An 18536-nucleotide genomic window follows, 5' to 3' on the forward strand; every position below is an offset into this window, starting at 1 on the left:
GGAGAATGAGCACCTTTAACCTCCTGTTCCGAACAGGTTGCAATTTGTCCTGAGGATGAACGGGAAGAGGGGGAACCAATGAGAGACTAGGTCTAGGTGTGGGGACAGGCACAGGTCACTCTATTTTCCCATCAGGAAGAAGAATTAACCACAGGCTCAGCCTGCCGCCCAGAACCACAATAGGGCCTGAAGCAATCCTGCGCTTTTGCGGCCAGCTCCCAAGAAAGCGAGTTGAAAAATGGAGCTCAGGGGCACTGCAATTCACAAACCTGCAGAGTTAGAAATGATAACTCTCATCCACAAATATATTGAGGGAAGGCAACGAAGAGGATTTGAAAGCAAGGCAGAATTACAGGAAACAGATTTCAGGAGGTAGATTCGAATCGCCTTTAAAGCACAGGAAAAGCGGCAAAACCTCGACCATGATGCCCTTGGCCAAAAAGGGCGTATGCGTTTTTTCCTGAATATATTCAGGAAAAAACGCATACGCCCTTTTTGGCCAACCAAGCAACCTGGAAAGGCAAATCAGCGCTACAAAGAAGTCTCGCTTCCCATCGGTCAAAAGGGCCATGCTGAATAAAGTGTCAAAACCAGAAATGCAGGACAGGCCATGGAGAAACGGGAGCCTTGCTACGCTGATGGGCGGGATGTAAATTGCCAACAGCCACTCTGGAGAAGTGTACGGTGTGTCCTGAAACATCTAAAAAACTCAGCTTAGAGAGCATAGGGCACTTCCACTCATGGGTGTATAAATTGGGAATACTAACAATCCGCGAGACACAGGCACCCCAAAGTTTAGGGCTGCTCTGTTGACAAGAACCTCCACTTCATTACACCTTAAATATCCCAGGAAAGAGAAAAATGGATAAAGAAGTTGTGGTCCTTATGTACAATGGAATATCACTGAGGCATGAAATCAACGTCATAAGGCTAGTAGCAGCATGATGAGTGGATTTAGGTACGACGATTCTAAGTGAAATAAGTCACACAGAAAGACACTTATCGTAAGATATCACTTATAGAGGGAATGTAAAAACCGCTACACTTGAACTGAATTACAAAACAGAACAGAGTCCCACGTTTAGAAAACACACTATGGCTGCTTAACGGGAACGGTGAGGTGGGGTGACGCATAACACAAGGGTTTCAAATTAGCTCAGATAGCGTTCCATAAACCCAATATGTAATAGACAAGACCTACTCCTTGCTCAGTGAACTGGACGCAAAAACCTCCTATTCACCGCCCAAGAATATATCTGACTAGGAAGAATCTTCAAAGCTATGTATTGATAACTCTCTGTAAGTGAGTCAAGTGGCTGTAAAGCAGCATAAACACAGCAGTGAAAAGCAGCTAAACCCCATTATAAAAATCAATTACTTTTAAAAACCCGTGAAACAAAGACAGTGAACGAGATAGAAATTCTTACAAAATTCGTTCAGGGGCTGTGATGCCACCTGGATTGACCATATCTAGACCCACAGCTGATTGAGACATAAGGGTGGACACTCTTGGGGCTGAGAGGTTTGGTGAGGTTGCGTGAGCAAACGCAGACCCTTTAAAGTAATACTGCGTGGTACCCATCCCATAGGTCCCAAATCTCCAGCTTCAAGGGCATCTTCCTACATCGAAAACATGCATGAGAAACCCAGAAGATGGTACACCATGTGATCGGGAAAGGTTTCTAAAACGCACCTCATTTCTCATCTCCTTGTGCTCGGGTTCGCCATTCCAGCCGCTTTACTAGCAATCTCCCACCTTGGAGAATGAGCACCTTTAACCTCCTGTTCCGAACAGGTTGCAATTTGTCCTGAGGATGAACGGGAAGAGGGGGAACCAATGAGAGACTAGGTCTAGGTGTGGGGACAGGCACAGGTCACTCTATTTTCCCATCAGGAAGAAGAATTAACCACAGGCTCAGCCTGCCGCCCAGAACCACAATAGGGCCTGAAGCAATCCTGCGCTTTTGCGGCCAGCTCCCAAGAAAGCGAGTTGAAAAATGGAGCTCAGGGGCACTGCAATTCACAAACCTGCAGAGTTAGAAATGATAACTCTCGTCCACAAATATATTGAGGGAAGGCAACGAAGAGGATTTGAAAGCAAGGCAGAATTACAGGAAACAGATTTCAGGAGGTAGATTCGAATCGCCTTTAAAGCACAGGAAAAGCGGCAAAACCTCGACCATGATGCCCTTGGCCAAAAAGGGCGTATGCGTTTTTTCCTGAATATATTCAGGAAAAAACGCATACGCCCTTTTTGGCCAACCAAGCAACCTGGAAAGGCAAATCAGCGCTACAAAGAAGTCTCGCTTCCCATCGGTCAAAAGGGCCATGCTGAATAAAGTGTCAAAACCAGAAATGCAGGACAGGCCATGGAGAAACGGGAGCCTTGCTACGCTGATGGGCGGGATGTAAATTGCCAACAGCCACTCTGGAGAAGTGTACGGTGTGTCCTGAAACATCTAAAAAACTCAGCTTAGAGAGCATAGGGCACTTCCACTCATGGGTGTATAAATTGGGAAAACTAAAAATCAGCGAGACACAGGCATCCCAAAGTTTAGGGCTGCTCTGTTGACAAGAACCTCCACTTCATTACACCTTAAATATCCCAGGAAAGAGAAAAATGGATAAAGAAGTTGTGGTCCTTATGTACAATGGAATATCACTGAGGCATGAAATCAACGTCATAAGGCTAGTAGCAGCATGATGAGTGGATTTAGGTACGACGATTCTAAGTGAAATAAGTCACACAGAAAGACACTTATCGTAAGATATCACTTATAGAGGGAATGTAAAAACCGCTACACTTGAACTGAATTACAAAACAGAACAGAGTCCCACGTTTAGAAAACACACTATGGCTGCTTAACGGGAACGGTGAGGTGGGGTGACGCATAAAACAAGGGTTTCAAATTAGCTCAGATAGCGTTCCATAAACCCAATATGTAATAGACAAGACCTACTCCTTGCTCAGTGAACTGGACGCAAAAACCTCCTATTCACCGCCCAAGAATATATCTGACTAGGAAGAATCTTCAAAGCTATGTATTGATATCTCTCTGTAAGTGAGTCAAGTGGGTGTAAAGCAGCATAAACACAGCAGTGAAAAGCAGCTAAACCCCATTATAAAAATCAATTACTTTTAAAAACCCGTGAAACAAAGACAGTGAAAGAGAGAGAAATTCTTACAAAATTCGTTCAGGGGCTGTGATGCCACCTGGATTGACCATATCTAGACCCACAGCTGATTGAGACATAAGGGTGGACACTCTTGGGGCTGAGAGGTTTGGTGAGGTTGGGTGAGCAAACGCAGACCCTTTAAAGTAATACTGCGTGGTACCCATCCCATAGGTCCCAAATCTCCAGCTTCAAGGGCATCTTCCTACATCGAAAACATGCATGAGAAACCCAGAAGATGGTACACCATGTGATCGGGAAAGGTTTCTAAAACGCACCTCATTTCTCATCTCCTTGTGCTCGGGTTCGCCATTCCAGCCGCTTTACTAGCAATCTCCCTCCTTGGAGAATGAGCACCTTTAACCTCCTGTTCCGTACAGGTTGCAATTTGTCCTGAGGATGAACGGGAAGAGGGGGAACCAATGAGAGACTAGGTCTAGGTGTGGGGACAGGCACAGGTCACTCTATTTTCCCATCAGGAAGAAGAATTAACCACAGGCTCAGCCTGCCGCCCAGAACCACAATAGGGCCTGAAGCAATCCTGCGCTTTTGCGGCCAGCTCCCAAGAAAGCGAGTTGAAAAATGGAGCTCAGGGGCACTGCAATTCACAAACCTGCAGAGTTAGAAATGATAACTCTCGTCCACAAATATATTGAGGGAAGGCAACGAAGAGGATTTGAAAGCAAGGCAGAATTACAGGAAACAGATTTCAGGAGGTAGATTCGAATCGCCTTTAAAGCACAGGAAAAGCGGCAAAACCTCGACCATGATGCCCTTGGCCAAAAAGGGCGTATGCGTTTTTTCCTGAATATATTCAGGAAAAAACGCATACGCCCTTTTTGGCCAACCAAGCAACCTGGAAAGGCAAATCAGCGCTACAAAGAAGTCTCGCTTCCCATCGGTCAAAAGGGCCATGCTGAATAAAGTGTCAAAACCAGAAATGCAGGACAGGCCATGGAGAAACGGGAGCCTTGCTACGCTGATGGGCGGGATGTAAATTGCCAACAGCCACTCTGGAGAAGTGTACGGTGTGTCCTGAAACATCTAAAAAACTCAGCTTAGAGAGCATAGGGCACTTCCACTCATGGGTGTATAAATTGGGAAAACTAAAAATCAGCGAGACACAGGCACCCCAAAGTTTAGGGCTGCTCTGTTGACAAGAACCTCCACTTCATTACACCTTAAATATCCCAGGAAAGAGAAAAATGGATAAAGAAGTTGTGGTCCTTATGTACAATGGAATATCACTGAGGCATGAAATCAACGTCATAAGGCTAGTAGCAGCATGATGAGTGGATTTAGGTACGACGATTCTAAGTGAAATAAGTCACACAGAAAGACACTTATCGTAAGATATCACTTATAGAGGGAATGTAAAAACCGCTACACTTGAACTGAATTACAAAACAGAACAGAGTCCCACGTTTAGAAAACACACTATGGCTGCTTAACGGGAACGGTGAGGTGGGGTGACGCATAACACAAGGGTTTCAAATTAGCTCAGATAGCGTTCCATAAACCCAATATGTAATAGACAAGACCTACTCCTTGCTCAGTGAACTGGACGCAAAAACCTCCTATTCACCGCCCAAGAATATATCTGACTAGGAAGAATCTTCAAAGCTATGTATTGATATCTCTCTGTAAGTGAGTCAAGTGGGTGTAAAGCAGCATAAACACAGCAGTGAAAAGCAGCTAAACCCCATTATAAAAATCAATTACTTTTAAAAACCCATGAAACAAAGACAGTGAAAGAGAGAGAAATTCTTACAAAATTCGTTCAGGGGCTGTGATGCCACCTGGATTGACCATATCTAGACCCACAGCTGATTGAGACATAAGGGTGGACACTCTTGGGGCTGAGAGGTTTGGTGAGGTTGGGTGAGCAAACGCAGACCCTTTAAAGTAATACTGCGTGGTACCCATCCCATAGGTCCCAAATCTCCAGCTTCAAGGGCATCTTCCTACATCGAAAACATGCATGAGAAACCCAGAAGATGGTACACCATGTGATCGGGAAAGGTTTCTAAAACGCACCTCATTTCTCATCTCCTTGTGCTCGGGTTCGCCATTCCAGCCGCTTTACTAGCAATCTCCCTCCTTGGAGAATGAGCACCTTTAACCTCCTGTTCCGTACAGGTTGCAATTTGTCCTGAGGATGAACGGGAAGAGGGGGAACCAATGAGAGACTAGGTCTAGGTGTGGGGACAGGCACAGGTCACTCTATTTTCCCATCAAGAAGAAGAATTAACCACAGGCTCAGCCTGCCGCCCAGAACCACAATAGGGCCTGAAGCAATCCTGCGCTTTTGCGGCCAGCTCCCAAGAAAGCGAGTTGAAAAATGGAGCTCAGGGGCACTGCAATTCACAAACCTGCAGAGTTAGAAATGATAACTCTCGTCCACAAATATATTGAGGGAAGGCAACGAAGAGGATTTGAAAGCAAGGCAGAATTACAGGAAACAGATTTCAGGAGGTAGATTCGAATCGCCTTTAAAGCACAGGAAAAGCGGCAAAACCTCGACCATGATGCCCTTGGCCAAAAAGGGCGTATGCGTTTTTTCCTGAATATATTCAGGAAAAAACGCATACGCCCTTTTTGGCCAACCAAGCAACCTGGAAAGGCAAATCAGCGCTACAAAGAAGTCTCGCTTCCCATCGGTCAAAAGGGCCATGCTGAATAAAGTGTCAAAACCAGAAATGCAGGACAGGCCATGGAGAAACGGGAGCCTTGCTACGCTGATGGGCGGGATGTAAATTGCCAACAGCCACTCTGGAGAAGTGTACGGTGTGTCCTGAAACATCTAAAAAACTCAGCTTAGAGAGCATAGGGCACTTCCACTCATGGGTGTATAAATTGGGAAAACTAAAAATCAGCGAGACACAGGCACCCCAAAGTTTAGGGCTGCTCTGTTGACAAGAACCTCCACTTCATTACACCTTAAATATCCCAGGAAAGAGAAAAATGGATAAAGAAGTTGTGGTCCTTATGTACAATGGAATATCACTGAGGCATGAAATCAACGTCATAAGGCTAGTAGCAGCATGATGAGTGGATTTAGGTACGACGATTCTAAGTGAAATAAGTCACACAGAAAGACACTTATCGTAAGATATCACTTATAGAGGGAATGTAAAAACCGCTACACTTGAACTGAATTACAAAACAGAACAGAGTCCCACGTTTAGAAAACACACTATGGCTGCTTAACGGGAACGGTGAGGTGGGGTGACGCATAAAACAAGGGTTTCAAATTAGCTCAGATAGCGTTCCATAAACCCAATATGTAATAGACAAGACCTACTCCTTGCTCAGTGAACTGGACGCAAAAACCTCCTATTCACCGCCCAAGAATATATCTGACTAGGAAGAATCTTCAAAGCTATGTATTGATATCTCTCTGTAAGGGAGTCAAGTGGGTGTAAAGCAGCATAAACACAGCAGTGAAAAGCAGCTAAACCCCATTATAAAAATCAATTACTTTTAAAAACCCGTGAAACAAAGACAGTGAAAGAGAGAGAAATTCTTACAAAATTCGTTCAGGGGCTGTGATGCCACCTGGATTGACCATATCTAGACCCACAGCTGATTGAGACATAAGGGTGGACACTCTTGGGGCTGAGAGGTTTGGTGAGGTTGGGTGAGCAAACGCAGACCCTTTAAAGTAATACTGCGTGGTACCCATCCCATAGGTCCCAAATCTCCAGCTTCAAGGGCATCTTCCTACATCGAAAACATGCATGAGAAACCCAGAAGATGGTACACCATGTGATCGGGAAAGGTTTCTAAAACGCACCTCATTTCTCATCTCCTTGTGCTCGGGTTCGCCATTCCAGCCGCTTTACTAGCAATCTCCCTCCTTGGAGAATGAGCACCTTTAACCTCCTGTTCCGTACAGGTTGCAATTTGTCCTGAGGATGAACGGGAAGAGGGGGAACCAATGAGAGACTAGGTCTAGGTGTGGGGACAGGCACAGGTCACTCTATTTTCCCATCAGGAAGAAGAATTAACCACAGGCTCAGCCTGCCGCCCAGAACCACAATAGGGCCTGAAGCAATCCTGCGCTTTTGCGGCCAGCTCCCAAGAAAGCGAGTTGAAAAATGGAGCTCAGGGGCACTGCAATTCACAAACCTGCAGAGTTAGAAATGATAACTCTCGTCCACAAATATATTGAGGGAAGGCAACGAAGAGGATTTGAAAGCAAGGCAGAATTACAGGAAACAGATTTCAGGAGGTAGATTCGAATCGCCTTTAAAGCACAGGAAAAGCGGCAAAACCTCGACCATGATGCCCTTGGCCAAAAAGGGCGTATGCGTTTTTTCCTGAATATATTCAGGAAAAAACGCATACGCCCTTTTTGGCCAACCAAGCAACCTGGAAAGGCAAATCAGCGCTACAAAGAAGTCTCGCTTCCCATTGGTCAAAAGGGCCATGCTGAATAAAGTGTCAAAACCAGAAATGCAGGACAGGCCATGGAGAAACGGGAGCCTTGCTACGCTGATGGGCGGGATGTAAATTGCCAACAGCCACTCTGGAGAAGTGTACGGTGTGTCCTGAAACATCTAAAAAACTCAGCTTAGAGAGCATAGGGCACTTCCACTCATGGGTGTATAAATTGGGAAAACTAAAAATCAGCGAGACACAGGCACCCCAAAGTTTAGGGCTGCTCTGTTGACAAGAACCTCCACTTCATTACACCTTAAATATCCCAGGAAAGAGAAAAATGGATAAAGAAGTTGTGGTCCTTATGTACAATGGAATATCACTGAGGCATGAAATCAACGTCATAAGGCTAGTAGCAGCATGATGAGTGGATTTAGGTACGACGATTCTAAGTGAAATAAGTCACACAGAAAGACACTTATCGTAAGATATCACTTATAGAGGGAATGTAAAAACCGCTACACTTGAACTGAATTACAAAACAGAACAGAGTCCCACGTTTAGAAAACACACTATGGCTGCTTAACGGGAACGGTGAGGTGGGGTGACGCATAAAACAAGGGTTTCAAATTAGCTCAGATAGCGTTCCATAAACCCAATATGTAATAGACAAGACCTACTCCTTGCTCAGTGAACTGGACGCAAAAACCTCCTATTCACCGCCCAAGAATATATCTGACTAGGAAGAATCTTCAAAGCTATGTATTGATAACTCTCTGTAAGTGAGTCAAGTGGCTGTAAAGCAGCATAAACACAGCAGTGAAAAGCAGCTAAACCCCATTATAAAAATCAATTACTTTTAAAAACCCGTGAAACAAAGACAGTGAAAGAGAGAGAAATTCTTACAAAATTCGTTCAGGGGCTGTGATGCCACCTGGATTGACCATATCTAGACCCACAGCTGATTGAGACATAAGGGTGGACACTCTTGGGGCTGAGAGGTTTGGTGAGGTTGGGTGAGCAAACGCAGACCCTTTAAAGTAATACTGCGTGGTACCCATCCCATAGGTCCCAAATCTCCAGCTTCAAGGGCATCTTCCTACATCGAAAACATGCATGAGAAACCCAGAAGATGGTACACCATGTGATCGGGAAAGGTTTCTAAAACGCACCTCATTTCTCATCTCCTTGTGCTCGGGTTCGCCATTCCAGCCGCTTTACTAGAAATCTCCCTCCTTGGAGAATGAGCACCTTTAACCTCCTGTTCCGAACAGGTTGCAATTTGTCCTGAGGATGAACGGGAAGAGGGGGAACCAATGAGAGACTAGGTCTAGGTGTGGGGACAGGCACAGGTCACTCTATTTTCCCATCAGGAAGAAGAATTAACCACAGGCTCAGCCTGCCGCCCAGAACCACAATAGGGCCTGAAGCAATCCTGCGCTTTTGCGGCCAGCTCCCAAGAAAGCGAGTTGAAAAATGGAGCTCAGGGGCACTGCAATTCACAAACCTGCAGAGTTAGAAATGATAACTCTCATCCACAAATATATTGAGGGAAGGCAACGAAGAGGATTTGAAAGCAAGGCAGAATTACAGGAAACAGATTTCAGGAGGTAGATTCGAATCGCCTTTAAAGCACAGGAAAAGCGGCAAAACCTCGACCATGATGCCCTTGGCCAAAAAGGGCGTATGCGTTTTTTCCTGAATATATTCAGGAAAAAACGCATACGCCCTTTTTGGCCAACCAAGCAACCTGGAAAGGCAAATCAGCGCTACAAAGAAGTCTCGCTTCCCATCGGTCAAAAGGGCCATGCTGAATAAAGTGTCAAAACCAGAAATGCAGGACAGGCCATGGAGAAACGGGAGCCTTGCTACGCTGATGGGCGGGATGTAAATTGCCAACAGCCACTCTGGAGAAGTGTACGGTGTGTCCTGAAACATCTAAAAAACTCAGCTTAGAGAGCATAGGGCACTTCCACTCATGGGTGTATAAATTGGGAAAACTAACAATCCGCGAGACACAGGCACCCCAAAGTTTAGGGCTGCTCTGTTGACAAGAACCTCCACTTCATTACACCTTAAATATCCCAGGAAAGAGAAAAATGGATAAAGAAGTTGTGGTCCTTATGTACAATGGAATATCACTGAGGCATGAAATCAACGTCATAAGGCTAGTAGCAGCATGATGAGTGGATTTAGGTACGACGATTCTAAGTGAAATAAGTCACACAGAAAGACACTTATCGTAAGATATCACTTATAGAGGGAATGTAAAAACCGCTACACTTGAACTGAATTACAAAACAGAACAGAGTCCCACGTTTAGAAAACACACTATGGCTGCTTAACGGGAACGGTGAGGTGGGGTGACGCATAACACAAGGGTTTCAAATTAGCTCAGATAGCGTTCCATAAACCCAATATGTAATAGACAAGACCTACTCCTTGCTCAGTGAACTGGACGCAAAAACCTCCTATTCACCGCCCAAGAATATATCTGACTAGGAAGAATCTTCAAAGCTATGTATTGATAACTCTCTGTAAGTGAGTCAAGTGGCTGTAAAGCAGCATAAACACAGCAGTGAAAAGCAGCTAAACCCCATTATAAAAATCAATTACTTTTAAAAACCCGTGAAACAAAGACAGTGAACGAGAGAGAAATTCTTACAAAATTCGTTCAGGGGCTGTGATGCCACCTGGATTGACCATATCTAGACCCACAGCTGATTGAGACATAAGGGTGGACACTCTTGGGGCTGAGAGGTTTGGTGAGGTTGCGTGAGCAAACGCAGACCCTTTAAAGTAATACTGCGTGGTACCCATCCCATAGGTCCCAAATCTCCAGCTTCAAGGGCATCTTCCTACATCGAAAACATGCATGAGAAACCCAGAAGATGGTACACCATGTGATCGGGAAAGGTTTCTAAAACGCACCTCATTTCTCATCTCCTTGTGCTCGGGTTCGCCATTCCAGCCGCTTTACTAGCAATCTCCCACCTTGGAGAATGAGCACCTTTAACCTCCTGTTCCGAACAGGTTGCAATTTGTCCTGAGGATGAACGGGAAGAGGGGGAACCAATGAGAGACTAGGTCTAGGTGTGGGGACAGGCACAGGTCACTCTATTTTCCCATCAGGAAGAAGAATTAACCACAGGCTCAGCCTGCCGCCCAGAACCACAATAGGGCCTGAAGCAATCCTGCGCTTTTGCGGCCAGCTCCCAAGAAAGCGAGTTGAAAAATGGAGCTCAGGGGCACTGCAATTCACAAACCTGCAGAGTTAGAAATGATAACTCTCGTCCACAAATATATTGAGGGAAGGCAACGAAGAGGATTTGAAAGCAAGGCAGAATTACAGGAAACAGATTTCAGGAGGTAGATTCGAATCGCCTTTAAAGCACAGGAAAAGCGGCAAAACCTCGACCATGATGCCCTTGGCCAAAAAGGGCGTATGCGTTTTTTCCTGAATATATTCAGGAAAAAACGCATACGCCCTTTTTGGCCAACCAAGCAACCTGGAAAGGCAAATCAGCGCTACAAAGAAGTCTCGCTTCCCATCGGTCAAAAGGGCCATGCTGAATAAAGTGTCAAAACCAGAAATGCAGGACAGGCCATGGAGAAACGGGAGCCTTGCTACGCTGATGGGCGGGATGTAAATTGCCAACAGCCACTCTGGAGAAGTGTACGGTGTGTCCTGAAACATCTAAAAAACTCAGCTTAGAGAGCATAGGGCACTTCCACTCATGGGCGTATAAATTGGGAAAACTAAAAATCAGCAAGACACAGGCACCCTAAAGTTTAGGGCTGCTCTGTTGACAAGAACCTCCACTTCATTACACCTTAAATATCCCAGGAAAGAGAAAAATGGATAAAGAAGTTGTGCTCCTTATGTACAATGGAATATCACTCAGGCATGAAATCAACGTCATAAGGCTAGTAGCAGCATGATGAGTGGATTTAGGTACGACGATTCTAAGTGAAATAAGTCACACAGAAAGACACTTATCGTAAGATATCACTTATAGAGGGAATGTAAAAACCGCTACACTTGAACTGAATTACAAAACAGAACAGAGTCCCACGTTTAGAAAACACACTATGGCTGCTTAACGGGAACGGTGAGGTGGGGTGACGCATAAAACAAGGGTTTCAAATTAGCTCAGATAGCGTTCCATAAACCCAATATGTAATAGACAAGACCTACTCCTTGCTCAGTGAACTGGACGCAAAAACCTCCTATTCACCGCCCAAGAATATATCTGACTAGGAAGAATCTTCAAAGCTATGTATTGATATCTCTCTGTAAGGGAGTCAAGTGGGTGTAAAGCAGCATAAACACAGCAGTGAAAAGCAGCTAAACCCCATTATAAAAATCAATTACTTTTAAAAACCCGTGAAACAAAGACAGTGAAAGAGAGAGAAATTCTTACAAAATTCGTTCAGGGGCTGTGATGCCACCTGGATTGACCATATCTAGACCCACAGCTGATTGAGACATAAGGGTGGACACTCTTGGGGCTGAGAGGTTTGGTGAGGTTGGGTGAGCAAACGCAGACCCTTTAAAGTAATACTGCGTGGTACCCATCCCATAGGTCCCAAATCTCCAGCTTCAAGGGCATCTTCCTACATCGAAAACATGCATGAGAAACCCAGAAGATGGTACACCATGTGATCGGGAAAGGTTTCTAAAACGCACCTCATTTCTCATCTCCTTGTGCTCGGGTTCGCCATTCCAGCCGCTTTACTAGCAATCTCCCTCCTTGGAGAATGAGCACCTTTAACCTCCTGTTCCGTACAGGTTGCAATTTGTCCTGAGGATGAACGGGAAGAGGGGGAACCAATGAGAGACTAGGTCTAGGTGTGGGGACAGGCACAGGTCACTCTATTTTCCCATCAGGAAGAAGAATTAACCACAGGCTCAGCCTGCCGCCCAGAACCACAATAGGGCCTGAAGCAATCCTGCGCTTTTGCGGCCAGCTCCCAAGAAAGCGAGTTGAAAAATGGAGCTCAGGGGCACTGCAATTCACAAACCTGCAGAGTTAGAAATGATAACTCTCGTCCACAAATATATTGAGGGAAGGCAACGAAGAGGATTTGAAAGCAAGGCAGAATTACAGGAAACAGATTTCAGGAGGTAGATTCGAATTGCCTTTAAAGCACAGGAAAAGCGGCAAAACCTCGACCATGATGCCCTTGGCCAAAAAGGGCGTATGCGTTTTTTCCTGAATATATTCAGGAAAAAACGCATACGCCCTTTTTGGCCAACCAAGCAACCTGGAAAGGCAAATCAGCGCTACAAAGAAGTCTCGCTTCCCATCGGTCAAAAGGGCCATGCTGAATAAAGTGTCAAAACCAGAAATGCAGGACAGGCCATGGAGAAACGGGAGCCTTTCTACGCTGATGGGCGGGATGTAAATTGCCAACAGCCACTCTGGAGAAGTGTACGGTGTGTCCTGAAACATCTAAAAAACTCAGCTTAGAGAGCATAGGGCACTTCCACTCATGGGCGTATAAATTGGGAAAACTAAAAATCAGCAAGACACAGGCACCCTAAAGTTTAGGGCTGCTCTGTTGACAAGAACCTCCACTTCATTACACCTTAAATATCCCAGGAAAGAGAAAAATGGATAAAGAAGTTGTGCTCCTTATGTACAATGGAATATCACTCAGGCATGAAATCAACATCATAAGGCTAGTAGCAGCATGATGAGAAGATTTATGTACGAGGATTCTAAGTGAAATAAGTCACACAGAAAAAGGCACTTATCATAAGATATCACTTATAGAGGGAATGTAAAAACCGCTACACTTGAACTGAATTACAAAACTAAACAGCGTCACACGTTTAGAAAACACACTATAGCTGCTTAACGGGAAAGGTGAGGTGGGGTGATGCAGAAAACAAGGGTTTCAAATTAGCTCAGATACTGTTCCATAAACCCAATATGTAACAGACAAGACCTACTCCTTGCTCAGTGAACTGGATTCAACACCCCCTGTTCACCGCCCAAGAATATATCTGACTAGTAAGACTCTTAAAACCAATGTATTGATATCTCTCTGTAAGTGAGTCAAGTGGGTGTAAAGCGGCATAAACACAGCAGTGAAAAGCAGCTAAACCCCATTATAAAAATCAATTACTTTTAAAAACCCGTGAAACAAAGACAGTGAAAGAGAGAGAAATTCATACAGAATTCGTTCAGGGGCTGGGATGCCACCTTTATTGACAATCTCTAGACCCACAGCTGATTGAGACATAAGGGTGGACACTCTTGGGGCTGAGAGGTTTGGTGAGGTTGGGTGAGCAAACGCAGACCCTTTAAAGTAATACTGCGTGGTATCCATCCCATGGGTCCAAAATCTCCAGGTTCAAGGGCATCTTCCTACATCAAAAACATGCATGAGAAACCCAGAAGATGGTACACCGTGTGATCGGGAAAGGTTTCTAAAACGCACCTCATTTCTCATCTCCTTGTGCTCGGGCTCGCCATTACAGCCGCTTTACTAGCAATCTCCCTCCTTGGAGAATGAGCACCTTTAACCTCCTGTTCCGTACAGGTTGCAAATTTGTCCTGAGGATGAACGGGAAGAGGGGGAACCAATGAGAGACTAGGTCTAGGTGTGGGGACAGGCACAGGTCACTCTATTTTCCCATCAGGAAGAAGAATTAACCACAGGCTCAGCCTGCCGCCCGGAACCACAATAGGGCCTGAAGCAATCCTGCGCTTTTGGGGCCAGCTCCTAAGAAAGCGAGTTGAAAAATGGAGCTCAGGGGCACTGCAATTCACAAATCTGCAGAGTTATAAACGATAACTCTCGTCCACAAATATATTGAGGGAAGGCAACAAAGAGGATTTGAAAGCAAGGCAGAATTGCAGGAAACAGATTTCAGGAGGTAGATTCGAATCGCCTTTAAAGCACAGGAAAAGCGGCAAAACCTCGACCATGATGCCCTTGGCCAAAAAGGGCGTATGCGTTTATTCCTGAATATATTCAGGAAAAAACGCATACGCCCTTTTTGGCCAACCAAGCAACCTGGAAAGGCAAATCAGCGCTACAAAGAAGTCTCGCTTCCCATCGGTCAAAAGGGCCATGCTGAATAAAGTGTCAAAACCAGAAATGCAGGACAGGCCATGGAGAAACAGGAGCCTTGCTACGCTGATGGGCGGGATGTAAATTGCCAACAGCCACTCTGGAGAAGTGTACGGTGTGTCCTGAAACATCTAAAAAACTCAGCTTAGAGAGCATAGGGCACTTCCACTCATGGGCGTATAAATTGGGAAAACTAAAAATCAGCAAGACACAGGCACCCTAAAGTTTAGGGCTGCTCTGTTGACAAGAACCTCCACTTCATTACACCTTAAATATCCCAGGAAAGAGAAAAATGGATAAAGAAGTTGTGCTCCTTATGTACAATGGAATATCACTCAGGCATGAAATCAACATCATAAGGCTAGTAGCAGCATGATGAGAAGATTTAGGTACGAGGATTCTAAGTGAAATAAGTCACACAGAAAAAGGCACTTATCATAAGATATCACTTATAGAGGGAATGTAAAAACCGCTACACTTGAACTGAATTACAAAACTAAACAGCGTCACACGTTTAGAAAACACACTATGGCTGCTTAACGGGAAAGGTGAGGTGGGGTGATGCAGAAAACAAGGGTTTCAAATTAGCTCAGATACTGTTCCATAAACCCAATATGTAACAGACAAGACCTACTCCTTGCTCACTGAACTGGATTCAACACCCCCTGTTCACCGCCCAAGAATATATCTGACTAGTAAGACTCTTAAAACCAATGTATTGATATCTCTCTGTAAGTGAGTCAAGTGGGTGTTAAGCGGCATAAACACAGCAGTGAAAAGCAGCTAAACCCCATTATAAAAATCAATTACTTTTAAAAACCCATGAAACAAAGACAGTGAAAGAGAGAGAAATTCATAGAGAATTCGTTCGGGGGCTGGGATGCCACCTTTATTGACAATCTCTAGACCCACAGCTGATTGAGACATAAGGGTGGACACTCTTGGGGCTGAGAGGTTTGGTGAGGTTGGGTGAGCAAACGCAGACCCTTTAAAGTAATACTGCGTGGTACCCATCCCATGGGTCCAAAATCTCCAGGTTCAAGGGCATCTTCCTACATCGAAAACATGCATGAGAAACCCAGAAGATGGTACACCGTGTGATCGGGAAAGGTTTCTAAAACGCACCTCATTTCTCATCTCCTTGTGCTCGGGCTCGCCATTACAGCCGCTTTACTAGCAATCTCCCTCCTTGGAGAATGAGCACCTTTAACCTCCTGTTCCGTACAGGTTGCAAATTTGTCCTGAGGATGAACGGGAAGAGGGGGAACCAATGAGAGACTAGGTCTAGGTGTGGGGACAGGCACAGGTCACTCTATTTTCCCATCAGGAAGAAGAATTAACCACAGGCTCAGCCTGCCGCCCGGAACCACAATAGGGCCTGAAGCAATCCTGCGCTTTTGGGGCCAGCTCCCAAGAAAGCGAGTTGAAAAATGGAGCTGAGGGGCACTGCAATTCACAAACCTGCAGAGTTATAAATGATAATTCTCGTCCACAAATATATTGAGGGAAGGCAACGAAGAGGATTTGAAAGCAAGGCAGAATTGCAGGAAACAGATTTCAGGAGGTAGATTCGAATCGCCTTTAAAGCACAGGAAAAGCGGCAAAACCTCGACCATGATGCCCTTGGCCAAAAAGGGCGTATGCGTTTATTCCTGAATATATTCAGGAAAAAACGCATACGCCCTTTTTGGCCAACCAAGCAACCTGGAAAGGCAAATCAGCGCTACAAAGAAGTCTCGCTTCCCATCGGTCAAAAGGGCCATGCTGAATAAAGTGTCAAAACCAGAAATGCAGGACAGGCCATGGAGAAACAGGAGCCTTGCTACGCTGATGGGCGGGATGTAAATTGCCAACAGCCACTCTGGAGAAGTGTACGGTGTGTCCTGAAACATCTAAAAAACTCAGCTTAGAGAGCATAGGGCACTTCCACTCATGGGCGTATAAATTGGGAAACCTAAAAATCAGCAAGACACAGGCACCGCAAAGTTTAGGGCTGCTCTGTTGACAAGAACCTCCACTTCGTTACACCTTAAATATCCCAGGAAAGAGAAAAATGGATAAAGAAGTTGTGGTCCATATGTATAATGGCATATCACTCAGCAATGAAATCAACATCATAAGGCTAGTAGCAGCATGATGAGAAGACTTAGGTACGACGATTCTAAGTGAAATAAGTCACACAGAAAAAGGCACTTATCATAAGATATCACTTATAGAGGGAATGTAAAAACCGCTACACTTGAACTGAATTACAAAACAGAACAGCGTCACACGTTTAGAAAACACACTATGGCTGCTTAACGAGAAAGGTGAGGGGGGGTGATACATAAAACAAGGGTATCAAATTAGCTCAGATACTGTTCAATAAACCCAATATGTAACAGACAAGACCTACTCCTTGCTCAGTGAACTGGATTCAACACCCCCTGTTCACCGCCCAATAATATATCTGACTAGTAAGACTCTTAAAACCAATGTATTGATATCTCTCTGTAAGTGAGTCAAGTGGGTGTAAAGCGGCATAAACACAGCAGTGAAAAGCAGCTAAACCCCATTATAAAAATCAATTACTTTTAAAAACCCGTGAAACAAAGACAGGGAAAGAGAGAGAAATTCATACAGAATTCGTTCAGGGGCTGGGATGCCACCTTTATTGACAATCTCTAGACCCACAGCTGATTGAGACATAAGGGTGGACACTCTTCGGGCTGAGAGGTTTGGTGAGGTTGGGTGAGCAAACACAGACCCTTTAAAGTAGTACTTCGTGGTACCCATCCCATGGGTCCAAAATCTCCAGGTTCAAGGGCATCTTCCTACATCGAAAACATGCATGAGAAACCCAGAAGATGGTACACCGTGTGATCGGGAAAGGTTTCTAAAACGCACCTCATTTCTCATCTCCTTGTGCTCGGGCTCGCCATTCCAGCCGCTTTACTAGCAATCTCCCTCCTTGGAGAATGAGCACCTTTAACCTCCTGTTCCGTACAGGTTGCAAATTTGTCCTGAGGATGAACGGGAAGAGGGGGAACCAATGAGAGACTAGGTCTAGGTGTGGGGACAGGCACAGGTCACTCTATTTTCCCATCAGGAAGAAGAATTAACCACAGGCTCAGCCTGCCGCCCGGAACCACAATAGGACCTGAAGCAATCCTGCGCTTTTGCGGCCAGCTCCCAAGAAAGCGAGTTGAAAAATGGAGCTCAGGGGCACTGCAATTCGCAAACCTGCAGAGTTAGAAATGATAACTCTCGTCCACAAATATATTGAGGGAAGGCAACGAAGAGGATTTGAAAGCAAGGCAGAATTGCAGGAAACAGATTTCAGGAGGTAGATTCGAATCGCCTTTAAAGCACAGGAAAAGCGGCAAAACCTCGACCATGATGCCCTTGGCCAAAAAGGGCGTATGCGTTTTTTCCTGAATATATTCAGGAAAAAACGCATACGCCCTTTTTGGCCAACCAAGCAACCTGGAAAGGCAAATCAGCGCTACAAAGAAGTCTCACTTCCCATCGGTCAAAAGGGCCATGCTGAATAAAGTGTCAAAACCAGAAATGCAGGACAGGCCATGGAGAAACGGGAGCCTTGCTACGCTGATGGGCGGGATGTAAATTGCCAACAGCCACTCTGGAGAAGTGTACGGTGTGTCCTGAAACATCTAAAAATCTCAGCTTAGAGAGCATAGGGCACTTCCACTCATGGGCGTATAAACTGGGAAAACTAAAAATCAGCAAGACACAGGCACCCCAAAGTTTAGGGCTGCTCTGTTGACAAGAACCTCCACTTCATTACACCTTAAATATCCCAGGAAAGAGAAAAATGGATAAAGAAGTTGTACTCCTTATGCACAATGGAATATCACTCAGGCATGAAATCAACGTCATAAGGCTAGTAGCAG

This window comes from Balaenoptera borealis, assembly GCF_965194805.1.
Source record: "Balaenoptera borealis genome assembly, chromosome: 6".
Lineage (NCBI taxonomy): Eukaryota > Metazoa > Chordata > Mammalia > Artiodactyla > Balaenopteridae > Balaenoptera > Balaenoptera borealis.